Genomic DNA, 16,638 nt, shown 5'->3' with positions numbered 1-16,638 from the left:
AGATAAGAACAATGACTGCCCTATAAAAAGGGTTATGGCGAATATTTACAAATGTATTTCTGGGTAAACAAAGAAAGACTTTTCTTCCTAGTGAGTTTTACATGAGATACTTAAATAACTTCCACGGATTCTCCTCCTGGTGGGAGAGGAGAGAGGCAAGAGAGAAAGTCTCGTTCTTCTGGCTTCAGTTACCATTATGAGTTTTAACTACCTGATTTGTGAAATATCTCACAAGTACGAGGCCACCTTGGTTAAAAGTCTCGAGTTCTACAAATGAGCTTGTTCACTTAACCTGCGATGATTATCAAGGAATAGAAATGAAGAAATTTCCAGAATCTCAAACAAAGCATTTCTCAACCCAGTTTCCCCAAGACTGATTTGGGCACCACAATCTACCCATGTTTCTAGGCTTGGAACCTTGACCTCCTATCTTTCCCTCATCCAGACCTTCTTCACTTTGCCTGCACTGTCTCTGCCCTTCTAAGTCCACCGAGGCTTTGTGCAGCTTCAAGGGATCAACCTCCTCCATTATACACCCTACTTTTCTCTCCACTGACTGTGCGACCAGCCAGCAGTCTGAATTGCCCAACTCAGAACACTCTGACCAGGTCTTTCCTCTTTTCAGAACCCTCTAGCAATATATAATGGAGTTTTGAACCAAGGGGGAGTTCCTGATCATAGACTAACTGGACCCCACCCACCCTTGACCCTCCCCTCTTACTCTGATTCCTGGTCAAATACTCTCTCGGCCAAGTAGACGTTCTTGCTATTCCCCAAATTCTGTCTGATATACCCTCACAATAATTGGAACAGATATAAATTATTCAGAGATTCTCAGGATTTTGCCCTTTTTTCTTTATAAATTACCATGTACCTTTAAGAGCATAAAAATTATTTTTTTATTGCAAGGTATAATAATTGTAGTAACTTTTTTTAAGGCCTTATCTTTGGAAGACATACTGGAATATTTACAGATGAAATAAGATTAGCCATGAGCCTGGGTGATGTGTTCATCCAGTTCATTATATTATTCTCTCTACGCTTATATTGGAAATTTCCTTAATATGAGTTTTCTTTAAAGGAAGAAATAAAACGTCCATGTTGCAAATGCTTGTAAAAAATTTTTTTTAAATATACTAGGTGACTCTTATTCTTTACTTAAATAGTTGTCAATTATTTTCCCTCAAGAAAAACTTCAACATTTTAAAAAATGACTTTAGAGGCTGCAGAGCAATTTATCAAAACGTTAGCACTGGTAATTTCTGGTGGGTAGGAGTCTGGGTGAGGTCTTTTTTTGTTACAAGTTTTTTTTGTTGTTGTTGTTGTTATTTTTTGTTAGTTTTCCAATCTAAAATCAGCATATACTATTATCATAGTCAAAAAATAATCTGATTTTTCTGATTGTATGAAAGTATGATTTTTTACAGTAGGCACAGAAAATGTGTCCATATCATATTTCTCTATACTTTCTTTTATATTTGCCATGAAAAATATTAATAAAAAACATGAATATAAACTCCAGTTATCTACAAAATGGCCTGTAGTTTGACAGCAGGATGGAAAGGGTGAATTTTGATCGTCATTGGGGAAGTGTGTGCTAGAGAAGATAATTCTGGAATCATAAAAAGATTGGTAAGATTATGGATTCATTTTGGCAGGACAGTCTTATTGACTAATATAACTGAGGACTCATAATGGACCCTCTAAGAGCAAATGGTCCAGAGGAGTCAGGCATTTCTGGGAACGTGATATATAATATCATATACAATTTTCATTTTAAGCTTGGTTTGGGCAGGGTTCATGCCTGGATACTGATATATAGCTATAGTTTTGTTCTCTCTTGTGCTTTTTTGTTTTTGTTGTTGTTTTGTTTTGTTTTTAGATGAAGAGGGAGATAGAAGAGATGACAAGTTTCTTTCTATCCTTGAATGAGAAAAATTAGTTCGTGTATTTTTTACTCTTTTGGCCCCAACATCATTCTCTCCTCCTCCTTCCCCACATCATTTTGCGCAGACCTAGCTGCCCATTCTTTACGTGAGACCTAGTTGAGAGGCTCTCAAAGACCTTGCTCAGAATCACAACTGAGACTGAAAGAATCAGTAACAGAAACTGCAAGGTCCTTGGGGGAAGGGGCCATATCTCCATTCATTTATTCAATAAATATCAAACAACCTACTATGTGCCAAGCACCCTTCTCCACACTAAGGATACAGCAAGATCTCTACTCTCATGCAGTCTACTTGTAGGGGAAGATACACAAATAAACAAGTACAAACATAAACAAGACAAGTAGTGGCAAAAGTTCAGAAGAAAATGAAACAGAACACAGTGATAGAACAGGGTCACCCAGGGCAGAGGGCTGCAACAATACAGGGGTAGTCAGAAAGAGCTAAAACACTTGAAAAGATCTGGAGGGAAAGTGGTCTTGGAGAGGACAGTAAGGGCAAAGACCTGGAGCCAGGAACAAAGTCACTAAGTCAGAGGAACAGAAAGCAGAGCACAAGGAAGAGAGTGATGTTGGATGCCTCAGGGACATGGAACAGGATCTTGAGGCCTCAGTTAAAGAGCAGGGGTTTTATTCTAGGTTCATCTGGGGAAACCACCAGAGGTTTTTGTTGTTGTTGCAGATTATTTATTTTCCTTTTCTAAACTTATGGTAAAATACTCATAACATAAAATTTACCATCCTAACCATTTTTAAGTGTATTGTTCAGCAGTATTTGATATATTCATATCATTGTGCAAACATAGCCACCATCTATCTCTCAAAGTCCACATCTTACAAAATGGAAACTCTCATCAGAGGCTTTTAAGCCAAGTAGTGACAGGATCTTTTAAGCAAAGGAGTGACAGGACTTATGTTTTTAAAAATTAACTTGGTTGCTCAGTAAAGAATTGGCTCTAGTGAGACAGAACGCTTAGGAGTTTACTGAAGTAGAGAGATTCAGGATAGGCTTTGTGGACGTAACTGACACAATTGCTACAAATTTGGATGTGGGCATAAAATAAAGACAGAAATGAGGAGAGTGACTTCTATATTTTTACATCTCCAGTGTCCAGCCCATAGCAAATAGGAAATGCTTAGTTCAAAAATAAGTAGAGGGGCGCCTGGGTGGCTCAGCAGGTTAAAGCCTCTGCCTTTGGCTCAGGTCGTGGTCCCAGGGTCCTGGAATCAAGCCCCGCATCGGGATCTCTGCTCAGCGGGGAGCCTGCTTCCTCCTATCTCTCTGCCTGCCTCTCTTCCTACTTGTGATCTCTCTCTCTCTCTGTGTCAAATAAATAAAATCTTTAAAAAAAAAAAAATAAGTAGAGGCCTTTATTCCCAGAGAGTTAGGACAACGGAAATGAAAACTATCATGCATGCAGGAAATATCTTTCTTCGAGGGTCCAACTATTTGTACTAATTGCATCCTTGTAACATGGATAAAGCCTACAGAGTTGGGTCACATCGAAATTATATGCTTAATTCCACATTCACATTAAAGGCAAATCCTTTTCCATGTACACAGTTAAATTTTATTAAGCATTTTACTTATGAAATATATTATTTCATGTCTTTCCTAAATCGATAACTTTTATCCTTCGAGACTCAAGTGCTATAAGGCCATCTTTCTGATCACATGTATACATAAATCTGATGTTTTGGACAGTTATGGACCCTCTGAATTCCATCCATAGGCCAGCCTTATATAAAAAGCCCTGCTCTATCTCATGTGAGGTATTATTGTCTATCATTATGAGAATCTAGACTTTTTTAGATGGTTTAATCATCTTTGCTAACATAATGTATTCTTCTTCCTTTACATTTCATTTACACTTTACACGTCCTTTACAAGTCATAGCTCAGGGCTGGGTTTTATAATACATGGGCCTGAGGACATCACTGTGTTGCTTTGAGCTTCAGGTTTTCCACATGTAACACAAGGGGAAACATGACCCTTGCCCCATTCATATTCTATAGTAAGATACACGGAGTAATCAATATTGTTACTTGTAGACAAAGATGGGGTGGGATGATTCAGGTACTTCAAAATTCAGTAGTGAAGTCGTGTTCAGAGTAAGGCTAACAGAGAAAAAATAATAAGGAGGTTAGAAAAGCACTGGGCTCTGATAAGGAGAATTTGTTTCTGGCCCCAGTATGACCAATAGGCCTGTGGTCTTGGCTAAATGACTTGGCTTTACTGGATGTCAGGTTCCTCACCTGTCATGGAGGAGGCTGGCCTAAATGATCACGGAGGTCCTTTCCAGGTCAAAACACTTTAACATGTTAATAATAATCCACATGCTCATGTCCCAGCAAAGGCTCTACCTCTTCACCCCTTAGGTGCAAGGACAATGATGAGGCATAACCTGGTGGGAGTGAAGTAGGAAATGGGAACAATATAACCTTCCCAGTAGGGCTCCTATGAAGATTAAATGAGATAAGGCATATGTAAAATTCATTCCAGTGCCTGGCATATAGCAAGTATTCAATAAATGCTATTACTCTAAAAATGTACTTTTATTTTTTCTATTTTACAAGTTTGATCTTTTTTCACTAACTTGTAATTCTTCAGAAAATAATTATTATACCTCTAAAATTAGTAATTGAATCTAGAATAAGTTACACCCTGTCTAGTTCAACTTGTCCAGCTTAGTAACACTCAGAAATTTATTAAGTTTAATAGACTCTAGCTAATACTATACTATGGACTTTTTTTTTTCAATTTTTGCTTTCAATTTTCACAGAAGTCACTTAAAGGAGACAGAAATCAGCCCTAGGATCTACATACTGGTACACATTATTAAAATAAGCTTGAATGTTATATGGTCACTAAAAGCCTACTTTAAAATAAGAAATATGGGTTATGTGCCATTAGCATGATATGGTAAGCAAAGAAAAAAAGTCTCCCTGTGCCCTGCTTTTCATACTCCCAATGCCGAAGTTGTCCTTTGTTAATGTAGGCCCTTAGAGTAACAAGAGAGGCAAAGGTTGTGACTGTTCACTACGCTATGCATCAACTATTAGAGTCCGACTAACAGCAGCAGCAATTTTGCCTGGTTCTAGCTGGTTAATAAAAAAAATCGTTTGGGGCCTGAGCATCTGATTCTTGGTTTCAGCTCAGGTCATAATCTCAGGGCTGTGGGAAAGAACCCTACATCAAGCTCCGTGCTCAGCAGGGAGTCTGCTTAGGATTCTCTCTCCCTTTCCCTTTACCCTTTCCCGCTAGACATGCACTCTCTCTCTCAAATAAATCAATCTTTAATTTAAAAAAAATCTTTGAAGAATCAAAAAATTGTGTATACCCATAAATGTTTACTTTACCTTAAGATACATAAATATGCATTAATGCCCCAATTTCCAAAAGTAATTCCAACATTTTTCTCAAAGAAGTCCTCCCCCTAATTGTTCTTACAGAAACCACAGTCAGAATTTATCTTCTACCATTTCCAGTTTTAATTGTCTAAGTGGACTAAAAACTAAAAAACAAAGACAAAACAATAAACTTGTAAAGCAAGGTCACGATATTTTCTTTCTAATGTTTATAATTTTCTCTCTGATCTTTTACAGTTTTCCTGCCCACTTTTTTGTTGCTCATTTTTATGGACTCTTTCTAAAGAATTCAATATTCCTTTCACAGAAACAATACTCTTTCCTCTTGCACTGGCATCTCATAGACTGAACCATTACTGGTATTTTAATGATCTCATCACAATAACAAGTGTAACTGGCACCAACAGGTTTATGATAAATACAGAGCCAGTAACCCAGCAGCTGGATCAGGGAACAAGCTACCAGCAGCCCGTGTTCATCAGACCTGGCCACACGCAGACTGCGTGAAGGGGAAATGAAGAGTGTAGGCTCGGCTCAGTGAGTCAACCTGTCAGATGTCAAGAGAACTGTTTTTCATTAGGATAAACCATATGCAATTGACAACATCTTACTGTCTTTTACCTAGCGAAATGGCAAGTGCCTATGCCCAACCTAGAATTTTTTAAGAGACATGAGCTACATTCAATGTTAAGTATTATCTACTACCTATTATTTTTCTCCCTTTGAACAATGAATAGTACTTCCTGCAAAATTATTTTTTTTAATTCCACTCTCCATTTACACAGGAACTCACTCTGAACTACTGAATAATCGGTATCTGGACTCTGGTTTCCTAGGAATGTCACTTCTACCTCCTTCCTTTAATTTCCTTCAAGTTAACGTCACACCTGTTAGAATTTCAGAGGCCGAAGTTATAAGCAGATGCCTTCTGGTTAAGTGAAGGAAAAACAGCAGAGGAATTAAAATATGAGGTCAACACTAGTTTGTTTATTTGCTTATTTCTGAGATGCAAATCTTTTTAACCCACAGAAGCCAACACAGCACTGTCTGCTCTGAGAAGTCAGGAAAAAGATAAGAAGGGGAGTGGGCAGATGACTTATCCTGGACAGACACAGGATAAGTCATCCTTAAATACGAGCACCCTTTACTGTCCTTATTCTGTCTCTGTTCTATCATTCGATTGTAATAAACAAACAAGTACATCACAAATGTGCTGTTAAGACAAAACCCAGAAATTTGGGACGGGAAAGAGAAGCGGCTATATTTACATGAGGAACTACTAGCCAAACCCTCTTTTTCTAGTTCTCCCATTTCTACCACTGACCCTAAAAAAATCTAAATCAGGTTTATCTTTAGGGTTGTCCTTATGTCCTCACCAAACTACCATACAATATCAGAACGCCAGTGGGTCGGTCCTACACCCTCTAAAATATCAACCCACAGAGTTAGTATGCAGAGTGGGAAGCACCTAAACATTGCAGTTTCACCTGGGTTCAGATCCTGACCACATACTTCTAACAGTGTATCCTGAGCACCCTGTCTGCTTTCTTCACCTGAGCACCTTGCTTCACTCTTCCGCACCACCGTGTACTACGAGAATCATGGTACAGACCTTGCCGGCCTCAGTGGATTCATGAGAAAACGCATGTAAAATGCCTCGTTGCCACTATCATGAGACCTAAAAGACGCCAAATTTTTCAGCAATAGAAGACTGAAAACTTAGAGGCAAGCTTGAGCATTTCATAAACATGTGGCATAAGGACGGTCATAAAAGCTTATTTTCTGTTTCAAAATTGTTATGCCAACAGAGCATAATCAAGATATCTAACGTAAACACTAAAGTGGTTGTCCTTCCCAAAGAGAAACAAACTATGAACTGGCTATCAGGTAGAGAAGAGAGAGAGAGCGCCTCCACCTGGAAGAGGAGAGGTTTCAGAAAAGTGAAGATACAAATGTGAGAGGGACGTTTTTAAAGTTCAAATGGGAAGGGGCACCTGGGTAGCTCCGTCATTAAGCAGCTGCCTTAGGCTCAGGTCATGATCCCAGGGTTCTGGGATGGAGCCCCGCATCGGATTCCCTGCTCAGGGGGAAGCCTGCTTCTCCCTCACCCACTCCTGCTGCTTTTGTTCCCTTTCTTGCTGAGTCTCTGTCAAATAAATAAAGTCTTTTTAAAAATTAAAAAAAAAAAAAAATCAAATGTGAACAGGCCTTTCACTTTCTTGCCTATCTTCAATGGATGCCCACAGATTTTAGGAGGAAATCCAAATCCTTCAGGTCACACGAGGCTCTCAGCAAACTGCAGGCCTCCTCTGCACTTGTTCCACACTGCTTCTACTCTTCCCAAGGCATCTGCCTTCTCTCAGCCTCAGTCTGGTTTCCTGCCCTCCCCTCATTTCTCTGCTGCCCTAACTCCCACTCTTTCTTCTTCTGGCTCAGGAAGACAATGGCGTCCGCCTTCTTCCACTTGGCTTCCCCAATACTCTGTGCTGCTCATAGTTCATCGCACTGCACTGTAATTGTTTACCTCCCTGACACCCTGCCCTGGCTTTAGCATTGTGCTGATCACTTTCCTTGACACAAGATGGGCACCCATCTAAATGTTTGTGGAATATGTAGCTTCTGAAACTCCCTAATTTCGGCTACATTTAGCTCTCTTACCTATATCAGAGAGGACGAAGAAGCTAGGCTGCTGTGTTCAAAGCCTGTGAGGCTGCTTCTCAAGATGGATGAAGATGTGTATTTCACATGGCAGACCTGTAAGTTGTATGTGATATGGTAACTTAGTTCATCTGAGTAATAGCCTGTTTAGAAGTGTCTGTGATGGTGCGACTACTTCTATCATTAACCAAACAATAATTTTACTTCCCAATGTAGTAATATGTGCTTTCAATATATTTAAATAAGGAATAACTGGAAATCTCAATTTTTTAGAAGATGAGTCTTAAAAAATGCTAAATTTGCATTCATTTTCAACTTCTTCATAAACTGTGAGTGGTCCAAATTGGATGAGTGACAGAAACACATCTAGGATATACTCTTCTCTCAAAATGTATTTCTGGCAGGCTTCTTTCCATGCTATATGATGTGTTAGATTAAAATTCAAGATTAGGGGTGCCTGGGTGGCTCAGTGGGTTAAAACCTCTGCCTTCGGCTCAGATCATGATCCCAGGGTCCTGGGATCTAGCCCCGCATCGGGCTCTCTGCTCGGCGGGAAGCCTGCTTCCCTTCCTCTCTCTCTCTCTGCCTGCTGCTCTGACTACTTGTGATCCTGTCTGTCAAATAAATAAAAATAAAATCTTAAAAAAATAAAAATAAAGTAAAATAAAATTCAAGATTAGTTCTCAATTTAACATGTAAATATACATACATAGTCTCCAAAATTATTTGTTTGGTAAATAGCATTCTTCTATATCCTAAAACTGATGTTTGCATACATAGCACACCGAGGAGAATAATTAAACAAATTAGGAAAAGTCCTATTTCTTCCACTTAATTACAAATTATTTGAGGACAGGGATTTTCTTTTACATACATTCCAATGTCTGACATAAACAAACCCTGATTCATAAAGTGATGTAACTGCAAAGGTAAGTATTACTGTAACAGGTTTTGTATAATTGTTGCTGATACACCTGTGAAACAGTAGAGGATTAGTTTACAAAATCACATTTACAACTGCTGGAATATAACACAAACAGTGGGAGTATTGGAAATGAGATTTGGAAATCAGTTGGAAACATTAGCTAATAGTTAGAAAAAATGGAGACAAAGGCAAAACTGCAAAACATCCACTGCGGTAGAATTATGCTCAGTGAGTCAAAACCCTCTTTGGTTCCCTAATCTCATTTTAGGTACCTCCTTGGTTTCCTTTTCTCCTCATTTCAAACCTCTGCAAACCTCCTGACACTTCCTCTTGGGACTAGTCCAGGCTCACATGACCTTTACAGAACTTTTGGGAAAAGGTTTCTATCAGGCACGTCTGTAGTCTCATCCAGCTATCATCACATCTCCCGCCAGAAGAAGACAGTCATTCTACTGCTAAATATGTCTACTGGGGTCATCTCTTCATTTTTGTTTTATGGATTTTTATGTATGTGTTATATTTTGCAACAAAAGATGGCTTCTTTTGGTAAGTTACTATGGTTGGTTTCATGTCTTGTTTTGCTAAGGTAGGATTAGGATTCATAATTATCCACCGTTATGGTTCTACAGCTACATAACTAACTGTAATGCTTAGCCAGGATAACTGGATTCCTCTTTGCAGCAACAAAGCCAGCAGAGGCTTTTCTCCTCTTCCACAATGTCTGCCAGCTCCTCCGTGTCTACCAATGCTAACTCCTTAACACCCTTAAAATCCAGCTTAAAATTTTCAAAAAAGTTTCTACCATCATCAAGCGCACCTGTGCACTACCTTAATTCATATTGCATCATTTCCTACAAACATTTACCAAGCGACTACTACACACAAGGCCTGAAGATGTAATGTCCTACACTGTTTACAATATTTCCATGGACATGGAACATTTACAAGAGAAGATACCCAACTGGAGAAAGTGACAAATGATAGGTGATAAATGAGTGTTCAGAGGTAGGGAACGGGGAGACAGGGGAAGAAGGATCAGGGAGGGGTAAGACTCGATGAAAGCTGGAGGAAGAGACAAGGTAGAAGTTGAAGAGATACCATGATTCGGAGTGAGGTGACAGGAGACAGGACACCTGAGTGACTAGGACAATGACAGGCCCCCGGACATAAATGATGTTAGCTAGAAATGCTTTGAGGCCAAAGAGGGCAAGTCCACGAGGAATATTACAATATAAACTGACAGATGCTACTCTAAAACTGAGTAAGACACAGGAAAAGCACAGAATCTTAAGTCACATAACTAGAGGAGATCTCTAAAAATAATTAACGATAAATAAATAAAAATTAAAAAGAACCTAAAGTAGTACAAAACCACACAAGCGGGATCTGAGAATGGGAACCTGGTCAGTGATGCTTCAAAGCACTCAGGTCAGGACTGGGGGAAAGAAGGAGGAAGCAAGGAATGCTAGGTGAGGCAGCATGTACAAGGTTGGGCTGGAGGCCCGAGTTGGAATACCCTCCTGCTACTTGTGTGATCTGGGGCAAGTTAGGAGGTATCACAATCCTTCAACCTCACAGGATCCCTGCGAGGATTAGGAGTTACTAAGTTCTTAGAACAGTGCCCATCCCATAAACACTGAATAAATGCCTGCCGTTGAGAGGAAAAGATTTTTCTAGTCCTCGGTGACCTTGGGGAGAACAATTTCTGGCCAGGAGTAGGAGCAGAAACTACAAAGTAAGGGAATTAGTAAGCAACTGAGCAGTAAGAAGGCAGAGGCAATCACAGAGTATGGGCGATTCTTTCACAGCCGTTGGACCATAAATGGGAAGCTGTGAAACAAAAAGTAACCTGCGAGTACCGGGTTAAGTTAAAACGCTTTCTGAGGGGATAGCTCTGCGAGAGGGGAAAGGCTTGGCTCGCCAAAACTATTCTTCAGTCGGCGTGGGACGTGTTTCCCCAGCCCCACAGGGAGCTGGACCGGGGAGAGACCGGATCCTTCCTGTCCCGGATCCCCAGGGAGCTCGAAGGAGCGCTCGCTGCGCATCCGGTAAGTTTGAATCAGCGCTGACTGATCAGGGGGGAAAGGCCAGTTTCCTAACCAACGACAGCTTGGAAGATGAAACAGGCGTTCCCATCTCCATCTCCAGCACGACCCGTTCTACGGCTCAGTCCTCTTCACCCTCCTCGGCCAGGGGCAGTCGCCGGAACACAGTGTAGCTCAGGGAGCCAAAGAGGCAGCGCCACGCTTCGAGAGCAGCCCCCCCCCCCAAGTTCATTCCAGCCTCGAGGACACAAAAGCGCCCCAGAGGGGAAGGAAACAGAAAGAAAGGCACTCGGGAAATTGGGGGAGTTGCCGAGGAGGGTGGGTGGTGGCTAGCGAAGTCGGATCCCGGAGCTGGGAAAGTGACCTCGGTGGCCAAGGTCGAGCAGGTCCTTCTCCCAGTCCCACCAGCGAGCCCTCCCTCCCGGAGGAGCAGGGCCCCCACCCCGCCAGAGCGCTCCGGGTGGCTCAAAGCCCCGGGGTGGCCCGGGAGCACCGGCCCTTTGGGAGGCAGGGGCGGCGGGGGGCTCCCTGGGAGCGCACAGGTGAGCGGGGCGTCCCGCCCTCCCGCGGGAAGGGCCTTCGCCCTCCGCACCCGCAGACCGTGGTGCGAGAACTTCCGAAGCGCCTCACCACAGCTCACGGAAGGCCTGGCCCGGCTCCCCGGTCTCCCGCACTCGGATCCCGCTGCCCGCTGCCCGCGCGCCGTACCCAGGTCCCTCCATCTGACCGCTCCGGACCCCTGCCGACCGAGGTCTCGCTCCCTTCCCCCATCGCTTCTCTGCGCCCCGGAAAAGTTTGGCCCCAGCTCACGGGCTTGGAGTCCCGCACTCACCCGCGAGGAGCGGAGCCGAAGCGGCCGACACGCGGGAGCAGAGGGCGGCTGGCGGGCGGCGGCGGGCGGCGGCGCGAGCGCAGAGCTCCTCACAGCGGCCCCTGCTGCCCTTGCCGCCGACTGAGCTGTAAAAGGGGAGGAGGCCGCCTCCGTGTCACCTGCCAGCTCTCCCACCCCGCCGCGTGACGCCGCGCAGCACCGCCCCCGCCCGCCGCCAGGTACCCGCGAGGGCCGGGAGGGAGGAGCCAGCGGCTCTCCCGGGAGCGAGCGCCCCGCCTCCACGCGCCTCCGCGCCCCGACCCCTGGAGCGTGGCCCGCTGCGAGGGACTGCGGGCCACTTTGGGAATCTGGGTTCTGACCTTTGGACTGTTAATTTCTTTCTGGTCACCCCTGACCATCACCTGAGGTTATATGGAGGCGTAACGTAAATAGTGAGAAAGTTGTCGTCCTGCATGACTCAGGAATGAATTGTAGAAAAATGCGAAATGAGGAAAACCTGGCCGAGGTGAGGCTGGAGTGGAGAGGGGAAAAAAGGGGCGGGTGGGGGGGAGTCCCTGCTTCTGATAAAGCTTTTCGGAGGGTTAACTCATATCTAAAATGGAGGTCAGACCCAACCAAGGAGAGAAGCCCAATTTGGGTCAGCTCCATCCCTGCTTAGTAAGAAACTGGACAAATTTTTCTGCAAATACTGGGGGGTGGGGGCGTGGGGGGGGTTTAGAACAGTGGGCACAAATGTAAAATCTAAGTTAACTTTTTTCGTTAGTCACACTAGATGCTGCAGAGAGCAAAGTCTAACGAACTGATTTCTCTTCATCTGCTACTGTGGGCTTGGGGAGTGGAGCGAGGATGAATGTCAGGTATGTGCATCCATTATTTTTTAACTTACTTGGCCTTGTGTCTAGTTATGACCCTCTTAAACTCTGTTAAATTTTGGGATCATGGCACCAATAGCTGGGAAGCAAAATAGGAGTCTGAAGAAGTTAGTGCCTAGGAAGCAAAACCAAGAACTGGAATTATCTTCTAAAACCTTGAAAAATAACCTGGCAGTTTGCAGTCCTGACCCACGCTCCTCACAAGCGTAGCCTCTGGGTTTGTGCTCTAAGTTTTAAGCAGGGAATCCTGACAAAGGATCCAGATGACCAGGTGTGGTGGATAGGAAGAACATTCTGTGGGCCAGAAGAGTATTTTCTACACATACACAGTTTGCTTCCTCACCTGACCCTATTGCATTGAACAAGAGGCTTTAAATGTTTTGTGTATGATGTTGAGAGCCTACATAGTAGCTATTGAAAGGAATGCAAAACACATGAAAGCTCAAGTTTAAGAGAATGTTGAAGTCAAGGAAACTGAAGATTTACCCCTCCTTTTAGGTAAACTCTGCTTTCATAACAAAAACATTAAAAAAGGGGCGCCAGGGTGGCTCAGTGGGTTAAAACATCTGCCTTCGGCTCTTGTCATGGTCCCGGGGTCCTGGGGTTCCCGGGTCCTGGGATCGAGTCCTGCATCGTGCTTTCTGTTCGGCCAGGAGCCTGCTTCCCTTCCTCTCTCTCTGCCTGCCTCTCTGCCTACTTGTGATCTGTCAAATAAATAAATAAAATCTTTAATAAATAAATAAATAGTTTAGTAGATTTGGAAGATCCTTTTTGAATTGGAGACATTTACTTAATTGTATTTCCCTTTGAGTCTATCTCTCTAATCCATCTCTAAATATCTACGTATACTGATGAAATTTCAAATATGTAGAATGTCAGATGGCTTCTTTCATTTAATAAATGTTTATTAAGTACAGCTATATTCCAAGCCCTTAAGATTCAACAGACAAGAAAACAGATGAAAAAAAAAATCTCTCTTCTTCTAGAATGTACAGTCATTCCAATTGGAGACCATAGATGAATAAATAAAATATGTGGTGTTTATGTTGTGGTAACTGTTATGAAGAAATTAAAGAGGGGAAAGGGGATAGGGAAGTTGGAGATAAGGAGGTGCAATGTTAAAGTGGCTAGGGAAGACCTCAATGGAAGGAGGCATTTGGGCCAAAATATTAAGGTGAGGTGGCAAACCTGTGTGTCCAACTGGGTTACAGCATTCTAGTTGGTGGAATATCAAGGCTAAAGGTCCTTTGGGCATGAGTGTGCCTGGGATAGTCATGTTCACAGAACAGCAAGGAAGCCAGAGTGGTTGCACTGGGGTTAAGTGAAGACATTAGTAATTGATGAGATCAAAGAGTTAATGAAATTATTTTTTAGTAGAGAAGTGACATCATATGACTCAAATTTTAAGAAGAAATGCCCACAGTCGAAGGGTAAGGAGAACGAGTAATTGCTTAACAATAAACCCAGCTTTTATTACAGCAAGGGAAGAAAGTATTTCAAGGTGGAGGAAGTGATTATCTGTGTCAACTTCTGTAAACTGAGGATCAGAAATTGACTATTGATTTAGCAATATGGAACACATTGGTTGACCCTGGCAAGAACAGGTTTGGAGGAGTCGAAGGAATAAAAATCTCATTTGAGTGAGTTTCAAGAGTAACAGGGAAGACAGAAATTGGAGAAAAGTTGAGACAATTCTATGACTTTTGTAATGTAAAGGAGCAAAGAAATGTGGTTATGGCAGAAAGGGGAATTGGACCTAGAGAGGTTTTGGTGGGTTTTGTTGTTGTTGTTGTTGTTGTTAAAGATAGTGACATTTACAGTATGTTTGTATACTTCATAAAAAAATAAAGAAGCAAAAACTTGTAAGGTTAGAAAGAAGACAACTCTTGTAGTGATGTCCTGGAGTATATGAGAAGGGTGGAATTTGGTACACAGATTTCAGAATTTCACTTTATATCTGAACATGTACATTCACCCCAAGGTAACAGGGGGAAGGCAGAGTTATGGGTATGTGTTGGGCTAAGTAGGAGCTTATGTTAACAGATTGTCTTACCAAGTTCCTCAGAGGCAGACCTGAGACAGACAGTTGTATAGAAGTTGATTTATTGAGTCCATTAAGGAATCCAAGGGGATCTGGGTGAAACTGACATTGTCTATTATGCAAATACTAGTATTTTCCAAATTTGCCTTTTTTAAAAAGATTTTTTATTAGAGGGAGAGAGAGCATGAGATGGGAGAAGGTCAGAGGGAGAAGCAGACTCCCCATGAGCTGGGAGCCCGATGCAGGACTCAATCCCAGGACCCCAGGATCATGACCTGAGCCAAAGGCAGTCGCTTAACCAACTGAGCCACCCAGGTGCCAAATTTGACTTTTTTTAAAGAAATAAAATGTCATTGTTAAAACTACCCTAACTCCTTTCTTCTTCTAAAAGGTATTCTGAAGTAGCTATGTATCTTTTCCATGCATGTGTTTCTTATTTTATTACATATATATCTAAATATATAATTTTACATATGGTTACATTTTATGTTAATACTATCATACTGTGTATTCTTCTGTGAATGTGTTCTCTTGTCACCACTGTTTTTGAGGATTTATTAATGTTGATAAATATAGATCTTGTTCATTCATTTAATTACACTATAGTATTTTATTGTATAAGTAAAACCATTTATCCATTTGCCTGCTAATGAATTTTAACTTCCTATTTTTCCCTTTTGGAGACAATGTTGCAATGAATATATGAGTAAACAGTTGCTTGTACACATGTAGAAAAATTTCTGGGGTTTACACTCAGAAATGGAATTGCTGGTCATAGAATAGATAATTCTCTTCTAAGGACATTTGGTATTTTTTGCTGCCCTGAATCTGAACCCTCTTCCTGTATTTGAGGACGTTCCTATTAAAAGACTTCATAGGAGGCAGAGCTTACCTCCCATTATAGAAGCTGAAGTGTGTGATACCTTGCCAGCCCCTTGGGCAGCTAGAGCACAGGACTGAGACCAAAGCAGGGCCAAACAGATACCCCCCCGCCCCCCCAACACTCCCTTTCCCCCACTCAGGATGCTGACGTTGAATCTAGTGACAGAAGAAATTGTGCTTGCTAGACGCATGGATGGCTCCCCAGACTGGTTCATAGGCATAAATTAGCTCCGGATTGTCAGCAGAGCATTCTTTGTTCTTTTCTCCAAGCCTGTAATCCAGGCTTTGTGGAAGTCTGTAAGCTTCTCAGTATTTTTTCAATAAATATAAACACCTTTTCTTTTTAAATTAGTCATTTAGTTTCTTTTGCATCCTATTGAGGACCCTGACTGACTGACTTTCCTAAGTGGTGCTAATTTACCCTCCTACCACATTATAGAATAGTTCATATTTCCCCAAATCCTTGTCAACATTCCATGTTCTTAAGTCTTATATTTTTGCCAGTCTGGTGGGTGGGAAGTGGTTTCCCACTGTTGTTTTAATATATATTTTCAGGATTCCTTGTGATACTGAACATCTTTTCGTATTTAGCCCTTGAGATGTCTTCTCTGAACTGCCTTTTCATGTCAGTTGCTTATTTTTACATAGTTACTTATATTGTTCTTGTTAATTTGTGTTAATTTTGTCAGTTAAGGTTTTACAATATCTTTTCTCAATCTAAGGGTTATATTTTAATTTTATGAGGATTTTCGTTGATCGTAAGTTTAAAATTTTTTAAGATAGTTAAATTGATCAATATTTTCCTTTTTTTTTCTTTTGCATTTTGCCTCTTATACTAGAATTATTTCTTTTTTCTGAAGTCCTAAATATACTCATTTTTGTTTAGGTTTTTTTCTTATTAAATTTAGATATTTAATCAGTCTGGAACTGCTTTAAAATTATTGTTTTCGAACAGGTAACACATTCACATGACTTCCATATCAAAAAGGCATACAGTGAAAAATCTCCCTCCACCTCCTCTCCCATCCATGTTTTTTTTTTTTTTTTAATAAAAATTTATTTATTTGAG

At 41.6% G+C, this 16,638-nt stretch overlaps 1 protein-coding gene across 2 annotated transcripts in view; it reads right to left on the bottom strand.

Annotated features, from left to right (window-relative positions):
- The window catches only part of ELOVL7 (ELOVL fatty acid elongase 7), a 77,942-nt gene extending 66,041 nt beyond the window's left edge, over positions 1–11,901 (bottom strand). The window contains exon 1 of one of the 2 annotated variants that reach the window (XM_080803358.1): positions 11,775–11,901. The gene's annotated coding sequence lies outside the window, so the exon portion shown is untranslated. The remainder of the gene's footprint in view (positions 1–11,774) is intronic. The other variant, XM_080803359.1, reaches the window with a different exon arrangement.
- Positions 11,902–16,638: the final 4,737 nt, after the last annotated feature.

Source organism: Martes martes (genome assembly GCF_963455335.1).
Source record: "Martes martes genome assembly, chromosome: 5".
Taxonomy (NCBI): Eukaryota; Metazoa; Chordata; class Mammalia; order Carnivora; family Mustelidae; genus Martes; species Martes martes.
This window is presented reverse-complemented; position numbering and strand designations above follow the sequence as displayed.